Raw genomic sequence first — 24310 nt, forward strand, 5'->3', positions numbered from 1 at the left:
TTGATGTTTGGAACCTGTCTTTGGAGTGCTCCGGGCCTGCCAGATAACAGCTGTTGTGATGTCGATGTCTGCTGTGGATGCTCCTCATCTGAGCTATTGGAAGCAGCACCCTCTTCCCCCAATGGATGCCAATCTGGGTCAACAACTGGGTCATCCATCACCTCCTCTTCTATGTCATGTGCACCTTCCTCTGTGTCACCGTGTATGGTGGTATAGTGTGCGGGAAGGGGCACCTGAGTCTCATCAGGGTCAGAATCTGGCTCTGCGAGGACAATGTAGTGCTCTGAGTGAATGTACCAGCAGAATCATCCATTAGCGGCTGTGCATCAGTGCACTCTATGTCAGATTCATCTTGGCCTGGGTAATTCACCATTTCACTTGATAATCCAGGCATGGTATGTGAAAACAGCTCCATGGAGTAATCAGTAGTATGGCCTGCGTCATCCTTCAATCTTGGTTGGGGTGAAGGACACAAGGAAAGGTGTGGTTCATGAACATGAGCCTCCAATGACGACTCAGTGCTTTTACTTTTTACAACTGAAGAAGAGGAGGCGATAGAGCTGGAGGCTGAGTCAGCAATGTAAGACAAAACTTTTTCCTGATGCTCTGGCTTTAAAAGCGGTTTGCCAACTCCTAGAAAACTAAGCGTTCGAGGCCTTATGTAGCCAGACGATTACGCAGGCTAAACACCTCCTGCATTCGGTCCTATTTTGCTCTTGCCACTACCATCAGATCCACCACCAACACCATCATTACCAGCTGCCAACCCCCACCCAATTCCACGGCCTCTTCCACCAGACTTCCTCATTTTTGGTAGAAATGTAGACAAAATACAACAAACTATATAGTAATGTAAAACAAGGTACAAGGTGTCTATAGGACAGGGGAGATTTTGAATTTCTGCAGACACTTGTGGACACTGGACACTTTTGGATTATGTGAGGCCTACTGAATATCTGCGCTATGTCACAGGCAGAAATTGGCTAGTGTATCACAAACTACAAGGTGTATGTAGAATTGGGCAGAATAGGAATCTCCCTAGAGTGCAGGTCTGTAAGAACGGAACATGTCCTCGACTTATTCTCACAGAGTGACACACTGATAGCTTCACTGTGGCTGTGATAACAGCCGTTACACGGTACTGTGTGAGGAGCGTACACCGCTGTATGGTGTGAAAAAATGCACGCTCAGTACCTCAGCAGGACAAAAAAAAAAAATTGGGATTGCTTTTAAAAAAGCAGTTTGCGGAGCAGTGGGTAAACAGCAATGCAGGAATGTCAGGAAGCCTTAGAAGGCAGCCCAACAACCAACACCACTGATACACCACTATATAGCCTCCCCTTGCACTGCACAGTGACTGGTGTGTTGTACAGGCAAAATCGCTAGCAGCAGAAGCAGTCTTTTTTTCTTCTCAGCAGGACAAAAAAAAAAAATTGGGATTGCTTTTAAAAAAGCAGTTTGCGGAGCAGTGGGTAAACAGCAATGCAGGAATGTCAGGAAGCCTTAGAAGGCAGCCCAACAACCAACACCACTGATACACCACTTTATAGCCTCCCCTTGCACTGCACAGTGACTGGTGTGTTGTACAGGCAAAATTGCTAGCAGCAGAAGCAGTTTTTTTTTCTTCTTCTCAGCAGGACAAAAAAAAAAATTGGGATTGCTTTTAAAAAAGCAGTTTGCGGAGCAGTGGGTAAACAGCAATGCAGGAATGTCAGGAAGCCTTAGAAGGCAGCCCAACAACCAACACCACTGATACACCACTATATAGCCTCCCCTTGCACTGCACAGTGACTGGTGTGTTGTACAGGCAAAATCGCTAGCAGCAGAAGCAGTTTTTGGTGTCTTCTTCCCTGCCTAACGCTCTCCCTACAAAATCAGCAGCAGGAGCAGCAGCTCTCTCTATTCTGAGATCAGCATGAGTAACATGGCGGTCGGCATGCACGCCCTTTTATACCCCCTGTGACGCCCACCAAAGCAAGCCAATCACTTGCATGCCCTTCTGAAAGATGGTGGTGACCCGTGCCTATGTCATCACGTTGCCTACAGTGTCCGTGGATCCTGATTGGCTGAAAAAGAGCGCAAAACAAACTTTTGAAATGTGACTTTGGCGCGTAAGTCGCCGACCTCGTGGCCGACCTCATCCTAGGGTCGGGTTTCGTTTCATGAAACCCAACTTTGCCAAAAGTCGGCGACTTTTGAAATTTTTCGACCTGTTTCGCTCAACTCTACTAATGACATAGAATCGTCAAGACCAGAGGGAACAGGAAATCCCACCATAGAATCTTTTACGGTTTCTGACAAACCCTTCCGAAAGAGAGCTGCCAAGGCACCATCATTCCAAGTGGTGAGGACCGCCCACTTTCGGAATTTTTGACAGTACAGTTCTGCAGAATCTTGACCCTGGCTCAATGCCAACAGGGTCTTTTCAGCTTGATCAATCGCATTAGGTTCATCATACAACAACCCCAAGGCTTGAAAAAATGCGTCCACATTAGCTAGAATAGGATCATCTGGTGCTAAAGAAAACACCCAATCCTGGGGATCGCCACGCAGCAAGGAGATGGCAATTTTAACCTGCTGCGCAGAACTCCCCTATGAGTTAGGCTTCAAGGCAAGAAATAATTTACAATTATTCTTAAAATTCAAAAATTTAGACCGTTCCCCAAAAAACACATCAGGAGTGGGGATTTTTGGTTCAGCAGCATGTGAATAAGCAAGATAGGCGGAAATTCCTCGCACTTCAGCAGCAAGCTGCTCCACACAATCAGACAATTGCTTAAACTCATCAGGAAAAAAAAATATTCCTCCTACGGCCTCAGAGAAAAAGAGGAAAGAATATACACACAAAAAAGAAAAAATTCTCACTAGTGTTGAGCATTCCGATACCGCAAGTATCGGGTATCGGCCGATATTAGCGGTATCGGAATTCCGATACTTAATTCCGATACTTTTTTCATATCGGATTCCGGGATCGGAATCGGAATAGGAAGTTCCCATCATGCTATGAGCCTGCTTGCTTTGATTAAGCCAATGGGAATCCTCCGAAGTGTGGGCACATCCTGTTAGGCATGTAGGCATGTTAACTATTGGCATGGCTGTGATTGGCTGCCGAAATGATGTCATGATGCACTATAAAAGCCACCGCAGCCGCCATTTCTGGTCACTCTGCTGTGAATTCAGTTAGGGACAGGCTGCTGTAGAAGACTGTGAGGGACAGTTAGAAATAGCGATTCCACCAAACATCTAGTGCTTTACCCAGGCTACATAAACCACCACTGTAGCGTTCTTTGCCCTAGCAGCAGTGTTCACAGCTGTCTGCAAGGGCTGTGTGAGTGCAGCTCACGCTGTGGAGTGGGTCCTGCAGCCACGTCAGGCTGTAGGCCACCCAGTGTGATCACTGCTGCCTCATACATCTTTTATTTTTTGAGCTGCATTTTTTACATAATTTCAATCTAGTGTGCTTCCATCTGTATCCATATACGTTGGTTGCAAACACTAGTAGTAGACAGCGGAGCCTTTCTGCAGCCTTTCAGTGCTAGTGTCCACTTTGCTGCACTGTTCACGGCTGTCTGAGAGGTCTCTGACTGTGTGTGAGTGCAGCTCACGCTGAGTAGTGTGTCCTGCAGCTACGTCTGGCTGTAGGACGCTCAGCGTGCGTCACTGCCTCACACATATTTTTATTTGAGTGCAGCTCATTTTTTCTTCTATTAGTGTGCATCCATCCGTCTCCATCTACGGTGGTTGCTAACACTATATAGGAGTACACAGCGGAGCCTTTCTGCAGCCTGTCAGTGCCAGTGCCCACTTAGCTGCACTGTTGACGGCTGTCTGAGAGGTCTCTGACTGTGTGTGAGTGCAGCTCACGCTGAGTAGAGTGTCCTGCAGCTACGTCTGGTTGTAGGACGCTCAACGTGCGTCACTGCCTCACACATATTTGTCTTTGAGTGCAGCTCATTTTTTCTTCTCCTATTAGTGTGCATCCATCCGTATCCATCAACATTGGTTGGTTGCAAACACTATATAGGAGTAGATAGAGGAGCCTTTTTTTCTGGCTTGTGCCCTGCCGGCGCAGCCAGATTAGTATTACCCAATTTTTTGGGAGCCTCATCTTTTGCATTGTAGGTTACCTGCCTGCATTGTAATAGCTCCAAAAAGTTGGTGATACTATCAGTTTCAATTCTTTGTTCACATACTTTGAGTTTATTTCAAACAAAGAAACCACATAAAAAGTTCACCAAACACTACATTTTGAACTTGTGTAGGCCACATCAGCTCCTATTAAAGTCTAGTCCACACACACACACTTCATAAAATTAGTGTTTCTTGTACCTGTAACCAGCTGTTCAGGAATAAGCACACTAAGGCCCCCCTTTGTACTTTTTTGCCTATCTTAAGCAGTCTTGCAAGATGAAGAAGGCAGGGAGTAAGGCGCGGGGGCGTGGGCGTGGGCGTGGAGTTTCAGCAGGGAGAGGACGTGGGGATTCAGCAGGGAGAGGACGTGGGGATTCTACAGGTAGAGGACGTGGGGATTCTGGGCCTGCTGCGGGCACCAGTGGATCAGCATCCCCCAGTTTTAGCAGGCAACAGTCCTTTATGCGCAGCTTTGTAGGACCTCAACGTACCCCACTGCTGCGGGAGGAACAAATTGAAGCCGTTGTCGGATGGATGGCAGCTAACGCATCGACTTCAATTACTTCCGCATCCTCTCAGGGTCAGAGCACCGAAGAGCAACCATCTGTCTCTTCACCACCTGCCAAAGTGCCCAGGCAGTCAGAGAGACATGGACAGGAGCCATCACAGTCTCTACTTCTGTTCTCGGAATCTGTTGGCTTGGAAAGAGGGGGCCAGCCAAGCAGCATTCCTGAATGTGAAGAAGAGGGAGCATGCAGTGATGCGCAACTTCTTTGTCCCTCTGAATCTGAAGAGGCGAGTGGGCCAGTGCCTATGGTCAGCACACCTCAGTACGCATCAGATGATGACGAGACTCAGTTGCCACTTTCTGGTGCGTACGGTGCTGGCGAGACAACCCCGGAGAAGCAGCTGTTTGAAGAGGGGAGGGAAGATGATGAGGTCCTTGACCCATCATGGCGTGAGCAACAGGAAGGTGGTGGGAGCAGCTCTGAGGAAGAGATTCCCCTACCGGCCAAAACAGGAGGCAGAGGGAGGGGGAAGACTTGGTTGCCTGTACCCTCCACTTCGGCACCCGTTAGGAGCATTCCTCCTTCCAAAGGCAAACCGGGCGCTCACAAGAGTTGCAGTGCGTGGTCCTTTTTTGACACAGTTGCAGATGACATTTGATTTGTCAAATGCAAGCTGTGTCATCAGAGAGTCAAAAGAGGGAGAAATGTCAGCAACCTCAATACCACAAATATGTGGAAACATGTGCGCACCAAGCACGAGTTGGAGTTGCAGAGACACCCTGAAGACGTAGGCCAACGTACAGCACCACCTACCACCTCTTCAGTTCGTGTTGGGCCCTCTTCCTCCAGCTCACACACTGCTGGTTCGGCTTCCTCACAGGATCGCCAAGGAAGAACCTCTGCCACTGTTGTCCGGAGACCCTGTCAGATTACACCCATAGCAGCACGTTCCCATCCATCACAGCCATCGGTAGCACAGGCATGGGATAAAAGGCGCCCTTACTCGGCAAACCATCCCCGAGCACAGTCTCTGAATGCTGGCATTGCCAAACTTCTGGCAGTTGAAATGCTGTCATTCAGGCTGGTGGACACTGACACTTTCCGGGACTTAATGGCATTGGCAGTCCCCCAATACAACGTGCCCAGCCGCTTTTATTTCAGCAGGCGAGCCGTCCCTGCCCTGCAGAAACATGTTGAGGGAAAAATAAAACATGCGCTACTAAAAGCCGTTAGTAGCAAGGTCCACCTGACCACCGATGCGTGGACCAGTAACCATGGACAGGGACGATACCTTTCCCTCACTGCCCACTGGGTCAATGTTGTGGAGCCGGGTACCGATCTGGAGAGTGGCGCTGTACGTGTTCTTCCAACGCCACGGATTGCAGGACTCCAGTCTGTACACATAGACTCCTCCTCCTACTCAAGTTCCTCAGAAACAGCAGAGCAGGAGCCTGTTACGACCAATATGAGCACAGCCGTGGCCAAACGTCAACAGGCTGTACTCAAATTAATTTCTTTGGGGAATCGAAGCCACACAGCGCAGGAGCTCTGGAATGCTATCAAGCTGGAGAGCGATGTGTGGTTTGGGCCAGCGAATCTCCAGCCGGGCTTGGTAGTGTGTGACAATGGCCGAAATCTGGTGGCAGCTCTTGGCCTAGGCAACCTCACACACATCCCATGTCTGGCACATGTTCTTAACTTGGTCGTGCAGAGCTTTCTGAGGGACTATCCGGATCTTGCTGCACTGTTGCACAAGGTCCGCATAGAGTGCGCTCACTTGCGACGTTCCAGCACGGCAAGATCGCGCCTCGCTGCTCTGCAGCGACGATTTGGCCTTCCGGAACATCGCATCATATGTGACCTACCCACCCTGTGGAATTCAACGTTACATATGTTGGAGCGGTTGTGTGAGCAGCAGGCAGCAGTCATGGAGTACCAGCTGCATCAGGCGCAAACAAGTCGCACTGTGCGCCGTTCACACTTCAGCACCATTGAGTGGGCCTCTATGAAGGACATCTGCCTCGTTTTGCGTGCCTTCGATGAATCCACGCGGATGGCGAGTGCAGATGATGCACTAGTCAGCATGACTGTCCCCCTTATCTGCCTGCTTCAACAAACACTGCAAGCACTAAGGGATGAGGTTTCAGAAGAGGTGGAGGATGAGGAGTCCCAAATGCCATCTGCTTCTGGACAGTCTGCGCTACGTGTTTCCTCACAAAGGCCTAGGCAGGGGACAGTTTGTGAGGAGGATGAGGAGGAGTCGATGGAGGAGGAAGACATCTCTCCAGAGGAGGGAGGTACACAAACCTCTACTCAGTATGTACAGCGAGGGTAGGGTGATGCAGAGCAGGCCGAGGTCACGCCTCAAACAGGGGACAGCGGTTCTTTGGCAGTTGGGAGTCTGCAGCACATGGTTGATTTCATGCTGCAGTGCCTGAGAAACGACCGCCGCATCGCCCACATTCTCGTCTCGGCTGATTATTGGGTGTACACCCTCCTAGATCCTCGCTACCGGGACAGCGTACAAAGGCTCATACCAACGTTGAACCGGGAGCGTAAAATGCGGGAGTACGAAGAGTCACTGGTGCAGTCCATAATGTTTTCCATTCCACCCGACAGCATTGTTGCTAGTGCTTTACAAAGCAGCTCTGTGCGTCGAGGCAGTGGAGGAAACTCTGCACAAAGAGGGAGCAGAGGCAGTGCCGCAGCACAAGGCAAGACCACTATGGCCCAAATGTGGCAAAGTTTTGTGTGTCCACCACAATTGTCTACACCATCAGCGACGCCTCGAGTCAGCAGGAGGCAACGCTTCCGTCAGATGGTGTCAGACTACATGTCTTGCCCTGTCGCTGTACTCCCAGATGGCTCTTCCCCCTTCAAGTTTTGGGTCTCAAAGCTGGATACATGGCCAGAGCTTAGCCAGTATGCATTGGAGGTGCTGGCTTGCCCTGCTGCCAGTGTATTATCGGAACGTGTCTTTAGTGCCGCAGGTGGTGTACTAACAGACCGTCGCACGCGACTATCTTCCGATAATGTTGACCGGCTGACTTTTCTGAAAATGAACAAGGCCTGGATCTCCAAAGACTTTGCCATTCCTCTTACAGACTAAATTAGTGGTTGGCAACTGTATCCAGGTCTGCTGGTGTGTTCATTTTTCTACCACCTGAACTATAATCCCTGTGCTTCAACACAGCCAGTTGTCGCTCAGATGTGTCGTCTGCACAGAGAAACACACTAGCTCCTGTGTTAGTGGGGTTCAGTAATGCCAGCTGATCCCCTGCTGTGTGGATGGCAGAGTCACCAGCTCCATCAACATTCAAACCACTACTGATTTTTAACCGTGCCCAACTTAGGTCTCTGGCTCCACTGTCTCTACTATTTCCCCTGACCTCCAACCCCGCCATCTACATCTCTGAAGTGGCGTCAGCACAATCTACACTTGTTCCTGTGTTCCTGTGGCTCAGTCCCATCAGTTTATCCCCTGATGTGTGTCCGGCAAGGTCTCCTGCTCTGTCCACATTCCCATAACCAGTAGTGGGAATGAGGACAGAGCTGGCGAACTTGCCAGACAAACATCAGGGGATCAACTGACGGGACTGAGCACCAGTAACACAGGAACAAGTGTAGATTGTGCTGACGCCACTTCAGAGATGTAGCTGGCGGGGTTGGAGGCCAGGGTAAATAGTAGAGACAGTGGAGCCAGAGGCCTAAGTGGAGCATGGTTAGAATCAGTAGTAGTCCACAACCTCCATAAAAACCGCTGCCCATTGGCCTCTGCATGCGGCATGCGTAATCCTGGGCTCCAACAGCGTCAGTTGGTGTTCAGAAGTGTCGTCTCCACAGAGCCAAACACATTCGTTCAAGTGTTAGTGGGTTTCAGCACTGCCAGCTGTTCCCCTGCTGTGGAGATGGCAAGTCTCCTGCTGCCTTCACCTGCCAAAATCCAGTAGGCCCCAGCCTGCTCCTCGCCTAATCCTGGGCTCCAACAGCGTCAGTTGGTGTTCAGAAGTGTCGTCTCCACAGAGCCAAACACATTCGTTCAAGTGTTAGCGGGTTTCAGCACTGCCAGCTGTTCCCCTGCTGTGGAGATGGCAAGTCTCCTGCTGCCTTCACCTGCCAAAATCCAGTAGGCCCCAGCCTGCTCCTCGCCTAATCCTGGGCTCCAACAGCGTCAGTTGGTGTTCAGAAGTGTCGTCTCCACAGAGCCAAACACATTCGTTCAAGTGTTAGTGGGGTTCAGCACTGCCAGCTGTTCCCCTGCTGTGGAGATGGCAAGTCTCCTGCTGCCTTCACCTGCCAAAATCCAGTAGGCCCCAGCCTGCTCCTCGCCTAATCCTGGGCTCCAACAGCGTCAGTTGGTGTTCAGAAGTGTCGTCTCCACAGAGCCAAACACATTCGTTCAAGTGTTAGTGGGTTTCAGCACTGCCAGCTGTTCCCCTGCTGTGGAGATGGCAAGTCTCCTGCTGCCTTCACCTGCCAAAATCCAGTAGGCCCCAGCCTGCTCCTCGCCTAATCCTGGGCTCCAACAGCGTCAGTTGGTGTTCAGAAGTGTCGTCTCCACAGAGCCAAACACATTCGTTCAAGTGTTAGTGGGGTTCAGCACTGCCAGCTGTTCCCCTGCTGTGGAGATGGCAAGTCTCCTGCTGCCTTCACCTGCCAAAATCCAGTAGGCCCCAGCCTGCTCCTCGCCTAATCCTGGGCTCCAACAGCGTCAGTTGGTGTTCAGAAGTGTCGTCTCCACAGAGCCAAACACATTCGTTCAAGTGTTAGTGGGGTTCAGCACTGCCAGCTGTTCCCCTGCTGTGGAGATGGCAAGTCTCCTGCTGCCTTCACCTGCCAAAATCAAGTAGGCCCCAGCCTGCTCCTCGCCTAATCCTGGGCTCCAACAGCGTCAGTTGGTGTTCAGAAGTGTCGTCTCCACAGAGCCAAACACATTCGTTCAAGTGTTAGTGGGGTTCAGCACTGCCAGCTGTTCCCCTGCTGTGGAGATGGCAGTCTCTCCTGCTGTCTCCGCATTACAAAGACAGTAGGCCTCTGCCTACACCCTCCTATTTCCTGGGCTTCAACACAGCCAGTTGTAGTTCGGAAGTGCCGTCCACACGGAAAGAGACACTTGCTCCCGTGTCTCAGTGGGGTTCAGTAACGTCAGCTGATCCCCTGCTGTGTGGATGGCAGTCTCTCCTGCTGTCTCCGCATTACAAAGACAGTAGGCCTCTGCCTACACCCTCCTATTTCCTGGGCTTCAACACAGCCAGTTGTAGCTCGGAAGTGCCGTCCACACGGAAAGAGACACTTGCTCCCGTGTCTCAGTGGGGTTCAGTAACGTCAGCTGATCCCCTGCTGTGTGGATGGCAGTCTCTCCTGCTGTCACCTCATTCAAAATACAGTAGGCCTCTGCCTACACCCTCCTATTTCCTGGGCTTCAACACAGCCAGTTGTAGTTCGGAAGTGCCGTCCACACGGAAAGAGACACTTGCTCCCGTGTCTCAGTGGGGTTCAGTAACGTCAGCTGATCCCCTGCTTTGTGGATGGCAGTCTCTCCTGCTGTCACCTCATTCAAAATACAGTAGGCCTCTGCCTACACCCTCCTATTTCCTGGGCTTCAACACAGCCAGTTGTAGTTCGGAAGTGCCGTCCACACGGAAAGAGACACTTGCTCCCGTGTCTCAGTGGGGTTCAGTAACGTCAGCTGATCCCCTGCTGTGTGGATGGCAGTCTCTCCTGCTGTCTCCGCATTACAAAGACAGTAGGCCTCTGCCTACACCCTCCTATTTCCTGGGCTTCAACACAGCCAGTTGTAGCTCGGAAGTGCCGTCCACACGGAAAGAGACACTTGCTCCCGTGTCTCAGTGGGGTTCAGTAACGTCAGCTGATCCCCTGCTGTGTGGATGGCAGTCTCTCCTGCTGTCACCTCATTCAAAATACAGTAGGCCTCTGCCTACACCCTCCTATTTCCTGGGCTTCAACACAGCCAGTTGTAGTTCGGAAGTGCCGTCCACACGGAAAGAGATACTTGCTCCCGTGTCTCAGTGGGGTTCAGTAACGTCAGCTGATCCCCTGCTGTGTAGATGGCAAAGTCTCCTGCTGCCTACACAGTCATACCACTACTGATTTTTAACCGTGCTCCAATTAGGCCTGTGGCTCCACTGTCTCTCGTATTTCCCCTGTCCTCCAACCCTGCCAGTTACAGCTCTGAAGTGGCGTCTGCACAATCCACACTTGTTCCTGTGTTACAGGTGTTCATTCCGGTCAGTTAATCCCCTGATGTGTGTCCGGCAATGTCGCCTGCTCTGTCCACATTCCCATTATGGGAATGTGGACAGAGCAGGCGACATTGCCGGACACACATCAGGGGATTAACTGACCGGACTGAACACCTGTAACACAGGAACAAGTGTGGATTGTGCAGACGCCACTTCGGAGCTGTAACTGGCGGGGTTGGAGGACAGGGGAAATACGAAAATCAGTGAAGCGGCTTCACTGATTTTCGTATTTCCCCTGTCCTCCAACCCCGCCAGTTACAGCTCCGAAGTGGCGTCTGCACAATCCACACTTGTTCCTGTGTTACAGGTGTTCAGTCCGGTCAGTTAATCCCCTGATGTGTGTCCGGCAATGTCGCCTGCTCTGTCCACATTCCCATAATGGGAATGTGGACAGAGCAGGCGACATTGCCGGACACACATCAGGGGATTAACTGACCGGACTGAACACCTGTAACACAGGAACAAGTGTGGATTGTGCAGACGCCACTTCGGAGCTGTAACTGGCGGGGTTGGAGGACAGGGGAAATACGAAAATCAGTGAAGCCACAGGCCTAAGTGGAGCTTGGTTCAAATTAGTAGTCTACAACCGATCTTAAAATTTCTTCAATGCAGCCTCAGCCTGCTCCGTGCTTGTCCCTGGGCTTCAACACAGCCAGTTGTTGCTCGGAAGTGCCGTCTTCACAGAGTAAAACACTAGCTCCTGTGTTTGTGGGGTTCAGTAATGTCAGCTGTTCCCCTGCTGTTTTGATGGCAATCTGTCCTGCTGCCTCCAAATTGACAGCACATCAGGCCTCAGCCTGCTAAGTGCTTGTCCTGGGCTCCAACATCGCCAGTTGCTGCTCATAACTGACTTTGGCACGGGTACTCCCTCCTGCCCAGCTTGGTTCCAGCCCTGCCTGCTGTTTCCGGGAAGTGTCAATGTCAGTTTGCCACCCCAAGTTGCCATGTCGTGTTGCGGTTGGGTTAGCCGAGGCTAGGGTGCCAGCAGTTTAGGTGCTTCCTATGTGGACTGCGGGTTCTGGTAAGAAAGGCTTGTTCCATAGTGCCAGTAGGACAAGCACCCCCTGTAGGACTGTATGATTCGGTAACTGCGGCCAGCTTGCGGCATGCCAACTTTGCTTTTCAGGGGTAACTTCTGATACCCCTCCGGGTTCCAGCACCGTCAGCTGGTTCTCGTCAGAGCCTTTGGCCTAGGTGCCTCCATCTCGGTATCCGAGTTCCGGCAACGTCTGCTGGTCCTTGGTAGTGCTTTGTAGCACAGGTACCTCCTGCTTAGTAACCGGGTTCCAGCACCGTCAGCTGGTCCTCGGTTGTGCCATTGGCTCTTATTCCTTCTGCTGCCCCTCCGGGTGCCAGCACTGTCAGCTGGTCCTCGCTATTTCCATTTGCTCTTGCAGCTTATGCTACCCCTCCGGGTTCCTGCACCGTCAGCTGGTTCTCATCAGAGCCTTTGGCCTAGGTGCCTCCATCTCGGTATCCGAGTTCCGGCAACGTCTGCTGGTCCTTGGTAGTGCTTTGTAGCACAGGTACCTCCTGCTTAGTAACCAGGTTCCAGCACCGTCAGCTGGTCCTTGGTTGTGCCATTGGCTCTTATTCCTTCTGCTGCCCCTCCGGGTGCCAGCACTGTCAGATGGTCCTCGCTATTTCCATTTGCTCTTGCAGCTTATGCTACCCCTCCGGGTTCCAGCACCGTCAGCTGGTTCTCGTCAGAGCCTTTGGCCTAGGTGCCTCCATCTCGGTATCCGAGTTCCGGCAACGTCTGCTGGTCCTTGGTAGTGCTTTGTAGCACAGGTACCTCCTGCTTAGTAACCGGGTTCCAGCACCGTCAGCTGGTCCTCGGTAGTGCCATTGGCTCTTGTTCCTTCTGCTGCCCCTCCCGGTGCCAGTACCGTCAGCTGGTTCAAGAGGACAAAGAACAGGAAGACAACCACCAAGATGCAGAACAACAAAAGAGAGAAGACAAAGAAGCATAAAAAAAACAAAGCAGAAGAACATTAAGCATAAGACTAATACTCTGAGCAAATGATATTATCTTATTTATAAGCAGAAGAAGACTAAGCAGTGTATGGGGGTGAGTCCGTTCCTCCTCGTGGTGCCCCTGGAAAAGGCCTGCTGCTGCAGGCCAAACTGAACGCGGACAAATCCTGTTGTAAATCTTTTGTGACAGGCAGAACGGAAGGTGTAAACTTCTAACTTTTCTAGATAACAACTACAGGAATGCCTGACACAAACAAGAATATGATGAAGAAGAATAGGAAGAAGATGAAGAAGTTGAATATGTAGAATAATAATTGTTGAATAAGAAGAATATGAAGAATGTAAGAAAAGGAAGAAGAAGAAGAAGAATGTAAAAAAAGGAAGTAGAAGAATTTAAAAAAGGAAGAAGAAGAAGAATGTAAAAAAAGGAATAAGAAGAAGAATGTAAAAAAAGGAAGAAGAAGAATGTAAAAAAAGGAAGTAGAAGAATGTAAAAAAAGGAAGAAGAAGAATGTAAAAAAAGGAATAAGAAGAAGAAGAAGAAGAAGAAGGTAAAAAAAAGGAAGAAGAATAAGAAAGAAGAAGAAAGAAGAAAGAAGAAGCAGACATACATGTCTGGCAAAATATAAATGAGGCTAACATAGTCAATATCTTTGTAACTCCTAACATCTTTAAAAAAAAAGTTTAATTCCTGCTATTCCATTTGATTGGGCTAAACCTCTATGGCTTTAATGTCTCCTCCACCTCCCACAATACATTCTACATTATTCTTAGTTGTTTTTCTTCATGTAGAATTAACCTACAAGGAAAGAAAGGGGTTTTTTTAATTCCGATATTTTGGCCCCATTGACTTGCATTGGTTCCCGGTATCGGAATCGGCGATACCGATACTTTTTTTTAAGATCGGCCGATCCATTCCGATCCGATATTTTCAAGTATCGGCTGGTATCGCTCAACTCTAATTCTCACTCTTTTTTTTTTTTTTAACAATTCCTTCCTGCTTTTGAGTACCCTAGAAACTGCGGTATGGCTGGTGATTCTGTTATGATTGAGTCACCGAGGAGGAAAAAACAAAACTCAAGCTCAGCCCAGAAAATCAGAGAGGTTGGAAACTAGCAGATTGCAGACCCCTAATCCTATCACACAACTAGCAGTAGCCGTGGAGTGTTCCTACGGTGATCCTAGACACCTTGTCACAGCTGGAGATCTAAATAAGCCTAAAGAAAGAAAAGGGAAAAACTGACTGCCCCAGAGCAGACCCCAAAGCAATAGGCAGCCCCCAACATATGACGGTGAAACAAGATGAAACACTAACACAGATATAAAGATAGGTTGAGCAAACGATGGGGCCCAAGCTAACTAAAAAGGACATGACAGAAAAGCTGCTGTCTGCAATCCAAGAAAACCCTGCTAAAACTATTACCAACACAACTGATAAGCAAAAAGGACCCTGAAGTCACTAGACTTCAAACCCTATATCAGCACTCAGAATATTCTGAAAGCAGAGCAAAAGAGAACACTGATCAAGGAATAAGAATCCAGCACACCCCCGGCTGGGGATGGCTGAACTCAAAATACAAGGTAAACAAAACCAAAACTAATAAGTTCAATAGCAGAGCAAAAACTTATCTTTAGGAAGCAGGAATCAGACTGGTCTCCAAGAACCCAGCAGAGAAATCACCAGCCACTCAGAAGGGCGTCGGCTGCCTTATATCCAGTCTGCAGTTCCTGTTACCCAGTCACAATCCACCTGATCAGGTGTTTGGTTTCTTATCTCCAAATCAGCCTCACTACCTTCCTTCACCAGAAGAGAGAGATCCTCGGACACAAAAGGTGAATGAACAGATGAGCTCACAACAGGGTGCCCCCACTCCGGTGGTACACAGAAGTATGCTCCGGCCATGCTTCTCCAAAGATCCTGTGTTAGAGGAAGACACGCCAGATGTTCCTGAGTTGGTCTCTCCCACAGTGGAGGAGGATGAAGAGGAGGACACAGAACAACAGCCTGAAGATGTGTCCGAAAGTCAGGGCCATGGGGTCTCAGAAGAGGATGTCACGGCGGGCACTGATCTGGCTTCCCCAACATCGGAACAGCTGAGTACAACTACACTTGAGGACTCCACTACTTCTTCCAATCTACGTCGCTCCGAACGTACAACGGCTGGATATCCCCCCAACCGATACAACTAGGACCAATTCATTTGGCAACAGGTTGCTGAAACTGGCCAACATAAACTTAACAAGCACCAGAATGTCTCGCTCATGAAATGGCAAGGGAAAGGAAAAAGGGAGTGTAAGGGGAGAACAGGAATAGCGTCATCGGCCAAAAATTCGCCCTGGGTCCGAAACTATCGGGGCCATCACCGCTGTTGCAGGGAGATGACTTGTCTGAAGTGCCTGACTTGACTGGACTGTAAGAGCTTGAGCACCTGACTGAGGGAGGCGTGGGGGACTTAAAAGGAGTGGAGCATTGGAAGAGGAGAGACTTGGCGGGAAGGCATCTGCAGAGCAGGATGAAGGTTGACTCCCTCTCCTCAACTACCGCCACTGAGGACAGCCTTGTTCAGACTGTTCTCCTCTTGAGCACGCTATCCAGTGCCTCCCCATGTACGAACCCCATAACGGGTAGTGCAACAAACTTACCGACCTTCCTTGAACGCGGTTACTCTGCATGAGGCCTTGTCATACCTGCGTCCTGTACGACATTGTGCTCCTGGCATGCGGCGTCACACTTCAACAACCCACAGCAGGAACTTTATTCCAAGTTCAACGAACCCAAGTTCAACAGACCCAAGTTCATCGACCCCAAGATCAGCGGATTGGGATACTTCTGCATGGTCAGGAGACAGTGCATCTCGTTTCTACACCACAAAGCCAAAGGCTTTGTTCAGGGACTGTGCTGCCGTTGGGAACTGTTCCAACCACTCTCCATTAAGATCTTTAATCGATAAGTACTTATCTTCACGTTTTACTTCTGGTTGTGTTTTTCTTGTATATTTCACTGCTTGTCTCAATACCTCCCTGGGCGGAAGGTTTCCTTGAATACACATTCAATAATTGCTTTAGTAAACTTTGTTAACCCCTTCTCTGCCTCCTGCTGGTCACTGCATCCGACGAACCTTTACAGAATCCCCTCAAAAACACACATTTTGGGATGAATTTAAAAAGTTTATGAAGTGGATTGGATTAAAAATATTTTTTCAATATGAGGCCCTGTACCACAAAGGCTGCATACACATGGATGGCACAGTGAAACTGTGAATTGTCATTAAATCATTTCATTAAGTCAATCAATTTGGATCACATTTTGAATTTCTGGCTACAGATTGCAGTAATGATATGAACCAATAAAGGAATGCATGAAAAACCTCACAGTGGTGGCACATAGGCCCCCACACACTTTTTCCTCTCCTGAGCAACCTTGTACATTGTGGTTGGTGCATTCGTTGACAATGCAGGGCGGTCGTGGGGTCCTCGGGAGGCCATTCACCTCACTGTCGCTGAACAAGAGGTGTTTTCTCTCCACCTGCCGCTTTTGGACCTGCCTGCACAGCAATCCACTCTCCCTTCTGGCCACCCCTCTGTGGCTCCGCTCCATGGTGACCACAGGTAATGGAAAATCAGGGATCTGTTCTGGAGAGGCAGTGTCACGGTCTATTTTTGGATCTGTGGCAGATCTGGCATCTCAAATTAAAACTTTTTTTCCTTTCAGGCCATCGGGGGTTAATGTCACTTCCCCCTTCCCTGCTGGCCTGCTGGTGTAATTGCATTGCTGCTGGGCCTGCTGATGTGGGTGGTGACCACTCCCACCATCCTTCAAGAGGTTACCTGATGCATCAGCTGACTGTCAGTGTTAGCAGATTCTACAGTGACGAAACTGGAGGAAGGAGCTTGCTGGGTGCAGTGGTGCTTTGCAGCAGAAACCTAAGTGTTGCATTTTTTGTTACATTGTCCCGTTTGGTGTTTGCCTTTCCATTCCTTTTGTTCTATTATTGCAGCAGTGGGACAAGTGTTCTCACCTGCCAGTTCCCTACTTAGGCCTGTTTCACACTTCAGTTTTTTGTGTCAGTTAAAATACGCCAAAAAGGCGGAAAGAGGATCCGTTCCTAACTGATGTGAACGGATGCCACCGGATCAGTTTTTTTGACGGATCCGCCGAATGAAGAATTTTAAAGGAAACGCTGCGAGAGAGAGAGAATTTTTTTTCTGTCTGCCAGAAATGATTTCAGGGTTAAATTTCCTCCTGACTTCATTCCTCCGGGCATGCGCTGTATAAAAATACGGATCCTGCAGTACAAAAAACGTTACATGGTCCGTCCAGGCATCTCGGCAGACGCAAAAAAAATTGACGGATCCGCAAAAAAACGGAACCAACGGATGGCCATCCGTCAAGATCCGCCGGTAATGCAAGTCAATGGGGGAAAAAACGGATCCGACAAAAAAAATGGTGGATCCGTTTTTTTGCAAAAACGGCGGATTTCGACTGATGGTCAAAAATGGAAGTGTGAAATAGGCCTTAGGGTTAAGAGCAGGGTAAGTGAGGGATTAGGTATCCTGTTCAGCGAGGGGGTGAAAGAGCCCATATAGGGACGATAGTGAGATCAGGGCACATCCTCAGGTGAGTGCAGGAGGTGTCCATTTCCCCGTTCTGACAGAGCCCACCGTTGTTATAGTTTCCCTGGTGTTTACTGGTGTATTGACAGACCATTCGTGGGGTTGTGTCACACTGGGTCAGTCACTCTGATATTAACACTAACCATACATTTTTTTTCTGGTGAGCCATGGCACAGATGCCGGCTTTTGCTCAACTGCTCCAGACCTTCACCGATGAACTCAAGGTGCTCGGTGGTTATGTGGTGCAGCAGCTGCAGCAGTTGACGGGGATCTGGGCCTTGGCTTAGTTGCAGGCTCTACCAGGACCCACAATCTCTCTCCCTGACTGGTTTTCTGGAGGGAGACATACGTTTTTTGTAGAGTTGAGCGAAACGGGTCGAAAAAATTCAAAAGTCGCCGACTTTTGGCAAAGTCGGGTTTCATGAAACGAAACCCGACCCTAGGATGAGGTCGGCCACGAGGTCGGCGACTTACGCGCCAAAGTCGCGTTTCAAAAGTTTGTTTTGCGCTCTTTTTCAGCCAATCAGGATCCACGGACACTGTGGGCAACGTGATGACCTAGGCACGGGTCACCACCATCTTTCAGAAGGGCATGCAAGTGATTGGCTTGCTTTGGTGGGCGTCACAGGGGGTATAAAAGGGCGTGCACGCCGACCGCCATCTTACTTCTGCCGATCTTAGTATAGGGAGAGGTTGCTGCTGATTCTGTAGGGAGAGCGTTAGGCAGGGAAGAAGACAAAAAAACTGCTTCTGCTGCTAGCGATTTGGCCTGCACAACACACAAGTCACAGTGTGTGCAGTGCAAGGGGAGGCTATATAGTGGTGTATCAGTGGTGTTGGTTGTTGGGCTGCCTTTTAAGGCTTCCTGACACGCTGGCATTGCTGTTTACCCACTGCTCCGCAAACTGCTTTTTTAAAAGCAATCCAATCTCCCTTATTCTCTAGTCACTTTTGTCACAGGCAGCTGTGCCATCGAGCCTGTCACATAGCGCTCAGATATCAGTGGGCCTCACACAATCCACAAGTGTCCAGTGTCCAAAAGTGTGCGCAGAGATTCAAAATCTCCATTATCCTCTCGTCACTTTTGTCACAGGCAGCTGTGCCATCGAGCCTGTCACATAGCGCTCAGATATCAGTGGGCCTCACACAATCCACAAGTGTCCAGTGTCCAAAAGTGTGCGCAGAGATTCAAAATCTCCATTATCCTCTCGTCACTTTTGTCACAGGCAGCTGTGCCATCGAGCCTGTCACATAGCGCTCAGATATCAGTGGGCCTCACACAATCCACAAGTGTCCAGTGTCCAAAAGTGTGCGCAGAGATTCAAAATCTCCATTATCCTCTCGTCACTTTTGTCACAGGCAGCTGTGCCATCGAGCCTGTCACATAGCGCTCAGATATCAGTGGGCCTCACACAATCCACAAGTGTCCAGTGTCCAAAAGTGTGCGCAGAGATTCAAAATCTCCCTTATCCTCTCGTAACTTTGGTCACAGCTGTGCCAGCGAGCCTGTCACATAGCGCTCAGATATCAGTGGGCCTCACACAATCCAAAAGTGTCCACTGTCCACAAGTGTGTGCAGAAATTCTAAATCTCCCCTGTCCTATAGACACCTTGTACCTTGTTTTACATTACTATATAGTTTGTTGGATTTTGTCTACATTTCTACCAAAAATGAGGAAGGCTGGTGGAAGAGGCCGTGGAATTGGGCGGGGGTTGGCAGCTGGTAATGATGGTGTTGGTGGTGGATCTGATGGTAGTGGCAAGAGCAAAATAGGACCGAATGCAGGAGGTGCTGACCCTGCGTCATCGTCTGGCTACATAAGGCCTCGAACGCTTAGTTTTCTAGGAGTTGGCAAACCGCTTTTAAAGCCAGAGCATCAGGAAAAAGTTTTGTCTTACATTGCTGACTCAGCCTCCAGCTCTATCGCCTCCTCTTCTTCAGTTGTAAAAAGTAAAAGCACTGAGTCGTCATTGGAGGCTCATGTTCATGAACCACACCTTTCCTTGTGTCCTTCACCCCAACCAAGATTGAAGGATGACGCAGGCCATACTACTGATTACTCCATGGAGCTGTTTTCACATACCATGCCTGGATTATCAAGTGAAATGGTGAATTACCCAGGCCAAGATGAATCTGACATGGAGTGCACTGATGCACAGCCGCTGATGGATGATTCTGCTGGTACATTCACTCAGAGCACTACATTGTCCTCGCAGTGTACAGAGCCAGATTCTGACCCTGATGAGACTCAGGTGCCCCTTCCCGCACACTATACCACCATACACGGTGACACAGAGGAAGGTGCACATGACATAGAAGAGGAGGTGATGGATGACCCAGTTGTTGACCAGATTGGCATCCATTGGGGGAAGAGGGTGCTGCTTCCAATAGCTCAGATGAGGAGCATCCACAGCAGACATCGACATCGCAACAGCTGTTATCTGGCAGGCCCGGAGCACTCCAAAGACAGGTTCCAAACATCAATAGAGTTGCTGGACAGCTTGTCCAGAGGGTCAAAAGATCACAGCGTGCTAGGCCGCAAAATGTCTGCCAAAGTAGGAAGAGTGCAGTGTGGCACTTTTTTGAACAAAATCCTCATGATCAGGCCAAGGTTATCTGTAAGAAGTGCGCAAAGACCTTTAGCCAAGGGAAAAATCTGAAAAATTTGAATACCAGTTGCATGCTTAGACATTTAACCAGCATGCACTTGCAAGCGTGGAGACAACACCAAACCTCAAGTGCCACATGTGCAACTGATCACAACGAAGGTAGTCAGCAACGCTACATTGTTTCCCCCACTGTAAGCCCACCGGTTAGCACAGCAGCAAATGTTGAGGTGTCGTTGCAAGACCACAGCAGTCAGGGAATCCCACTGTTATATCAACGAAAGACTGATTCTAGGCCATCAGAAAGAACACCAACTCCATCACCATCATCAACCCTCTCTCAGTCCGCCCTGTCCACCGCTACTTCCACCATATGCAGCTCTCAAGTCCAGCTCACCCTCCCAGACACTATGAGTAGGTCAAGAAAGTACTCAGTCTCTCATCCGCGTACACTGGGTTTGAACGCCCACATTGCCAAACTAATCTCGTTTGAGATGACGCCCTTTCGGTTGGTGGAAAGCACAGCTTTCCGCGAACTCATGGCCTATGCAGTACCACGCTATGACTTACCCAGTCGCCACTTCTTCTCTCGCAAAGCCATCCCAGCCCTCCACCATCATGTGAAAGACCGCATTGTCCATGCACTCAAGCAGTCAGTGAGCGGAAAGGTGCACCTCACAACTGATGCATGGTCCAGTCGGCATGGCCAGGGCCGTTACGTGTCCATCACTGCGCACTGGGTTAATGTGGTGGATGCAGGTTCCACAGGGGACAGCGGTGGTGGGACAGTGCTGCCTAGCCCACGGTATAGGAAACAGTTGGCTGTAGGCGTTCGACCCTCCTCCTCCTCCTCCAGAAGCAAAAGCTCGTCCACAGAGCGCAGTTGTACGAGCACTCCATCTGCAGCTGCCACTGTTGCACACGATGTGTCCCCCTATCGAGCAGCTAGTGGAAAGCGTCAGCAGGCTGTGTTGCAGATGATGTGTTTGGGCGACAGACACACCGCCGAGGTGCTGGCCGAGTACTTGAAGCGACAAACTGAGTCATGGCTGGGCAGTGTACATCTTGAGGCAGGCAAGGTAGTTAGTGATAACGGGCGTAATTTTGTGGCAGCCATAGCCCTTTCAAAACTCAGCCACATACCTTGCTTGCCTCACACCTTGAACATGGTGGTGCAGTGCTTCCTCAAACATTATCCGACGTTAACAGCCCTGCTCCAGAAGGTGCGAAGACTGTGCGCGCACATCCGCCGGTCGCCTGTACACTCCGTTCGTATGCAGAAGCTGCAGCGATTGCTCCACCTTCCCAACCACCGCCTCATTATCGACATTGCAACAAGGTGGAACTCCACCCTGCACATGGTGGAGCGGCTGTGCGAGCAGAGGCAGGCCATAATGCATTTGTGGGAGGATACACGGCCAGGCACTTTGAGAGCAGACATGGAGTTGACAGGCGTGCAGTGGTCGAAGCTGAAAGACCTTTGTAAAGTCCTTCAGTGTTTTGAGGAATGCACACGGCTGGTAAGCGCAGACGACGCCATCCTTAGCATGAGCATCCCACTTATGCGTCTGCTCATGCAAACTTTGACGCACCTTAAGGAGCAGGCGTCTGCAGCCAATGTTGATGAGGAGGAAGAGGAGGAGGGAATCCTTGATGACATTCAGCCATTGTCTGCTCAGGGACCTCTCCTGGACGAGGTGGAGGAAGAAGAGGAGGAGGAGGAGGATGATGGGGATGATTACTTAGGGGAGGAGTATGCATCTCGTGGGGCAAGTGAAAATATTGGCGTGGCAAGGTCTGGTACAGGGTTTGTGCGTGACTGGAGGGATGTGGATTTGCCAGAAAGTGCTCCTCCACCCAGCACTCGCAGTGCATCATTGACACCAGGAACATTGGCCCACATGTCAGATTATGCCTTGCGGATCCTAAAAAGGGACCCCCGCATTGCCAAAATGATGAACGATGACGACTACTGGTTGGCCAGCATCCTGGATCCACGCTATAAAGGCAAATTACAAAACATCATGCCACAGGAGAACCTTGACCTAATATTGGCTAACAAAACAACTCTGGTAAATCGGTTGCTTGAGGCATTCCCAGCACACAGCAGCGGTGATGGTTCTCACACGAGCCGTGCGGGCCGGGGGCAGCTTGGCAGAGGTGTTCGTGGTGCACACAGCAGAAGTGGCGTTGGAGACAGGGGGTTTCATGACAATGTTGTGGACTGATTTTTCAAATACCGCTCACACAACTGGTAATACTGCATCGATGGAAAGTGACAGGAGACAGCAGTTGTCAACTATGGTTACAAACTACTTTTCCTCCCATATCGATGTTCTCCCACACAGGTCATTCCCCTTTGACAATTGGGCCGCTAAACTAGACACCTGGCCTGAATTGGCCCAATATGCCTTACAGGAGCTCGCTTGCCCAGCTGCAAGTGTGCTATCGGAAAGAGTCTTCAGTGCAGCTGGATCAATCCTGACAGAAAAAAGGACCCGTCTGTCAACCCAAAATGTGGATGATCTAACCTTCATTAAAATGAACCACGCATGGGTTTCCAAGGATTTTGTCCCACCTTCCCCTGATGACACATAGGGTGACAGAAAAATGGCTTGCTTTGGTCCACCTCTTCCTGGTACTTCACTTATTTCGCCTTTTGCATCAGCTGAATGTTTTTGCAACATCAACATATGCCACTTTCTAAAACTCCCTAACTGTGCTGCCTCCCCCCCCATGGCCGGGGTCACCACCTAGCGCACGACACCGTGCGAGTGCCGTTGCCCTGGACAGGTGGGTAGGCCGACTCTTGGGCGCGGGCACTGGCACAGGGTCCCTCATAGTGCAATCAAGTGTCTCTGACGGTGGTGGTGCACACCCGCAGTCAGACACACCGCTGTACTATGAGGGGCCCAGTGCCAGTACCGACGCCCACAAGTGGGCCCCCCTTGCTTGGGCAGGGCCCCAGCATTTGCAATCTTTACCTCTCCCTGCTCCTCCGCTGTGTAATCTGGGCCGTCAAATCCATACTGGGCCTAACACCGTCTGAGCCTGCCTCCTGAGACATATATTTTGAATGTGTACGCTATCCATACATGTTATCCAGGGATACGGTACCCTTTCTAACCTTTGTGCAATCACGTGCAATCCATACTGGGCCTAACACCGTCTGAGCCTGCCTCATGCTGTATAGACATATATTTTGAACGTGTACGCTATCCATACATGTTATCCAGGGATACGGTACCCTTTCTAACCTTTGTGCAATCACGTGCAATCCATACTGGGCCTAACACCGTCTGAGCCTGCTTCATGCTGTATAGACATATATTTTGAATGTGTACGCTATCCATACATGTTATCCAGGGATACGGTACCCTTTCTAACCTTTGTGCAATCACGTGCAATCCATACTGGGCCTAACACCGTCTGAGCCTGCCTCCTGAGACATATATTTTGAATGTGTACGCTATCCATACATGTTATCCAGGGATACGGTACCCTTTCTAACCTTTGTGCAATCACGTGCAATCCATACTGGGCCTAACACCGTCTGAGCCTGCCTCATGCTGTATAGACATATATTTTGAATGTGTACGCTATCCATACATGTTATCCAGGGATACGGTACCCTTTCTAACCTTTGTGCAATCACGTGCAATCCATACTGGGCCTAACACCGTATGAGCCTGCCTCCTGAGACATATATTTTGAATGTGTACGCTATCCATACATGTTATCCAGGGATACGGTACCCTTTCTAACCTTTGTGCAATCACGTGCAATCCATACTGGGCCTAACACCGCCTGAGCCTGCCTCATGCTGTATAGACATATATTTTGAATGTGTACGCTATCCATACATGTTATCCAGGGATACGGTACCCTTTCTAACCTTTGTGCAATCACGTGCAATCCATACTGGGCTTAACACCGTCTGAGCCTGCCTCCTGAGACATATATTTTGAATGTGTACGCTATCCATACATGTTATCCAGGGATACGGTACCCTTTCTAACCTTTGTGCAATCACGTGCAATCCATACTGGGCCTAACACCGTCTGAGCCTGCCTCATGCTGTATAGACATATATTTTGAACGTGTACGCTATCCATACATGTTATCCAGGGATACGGTACCCTTTCTAACCTTTGTGCAATCACGTGCAATCCATACTGGGCCTAACACCATCTGAGCCTGCCTCATGCT

Source organism: Dendrobates tinctorius, unplaced genomic scaffold (assembly GCF_039654945.1).
Source record: "Dendrobates tinctorius isolate UK_male_01 unplaced genomic scaffold, ASM3965494v1 ptg000039l, whole genome shotgun sequence".
Taxonomy (NCBI): domain Eukaryota; kingdom Metazoa; phylum Chordata; class Amphibia; order Anura; family Dendrobatidae; genus Dendrobates; species Dendrobates tinctorius.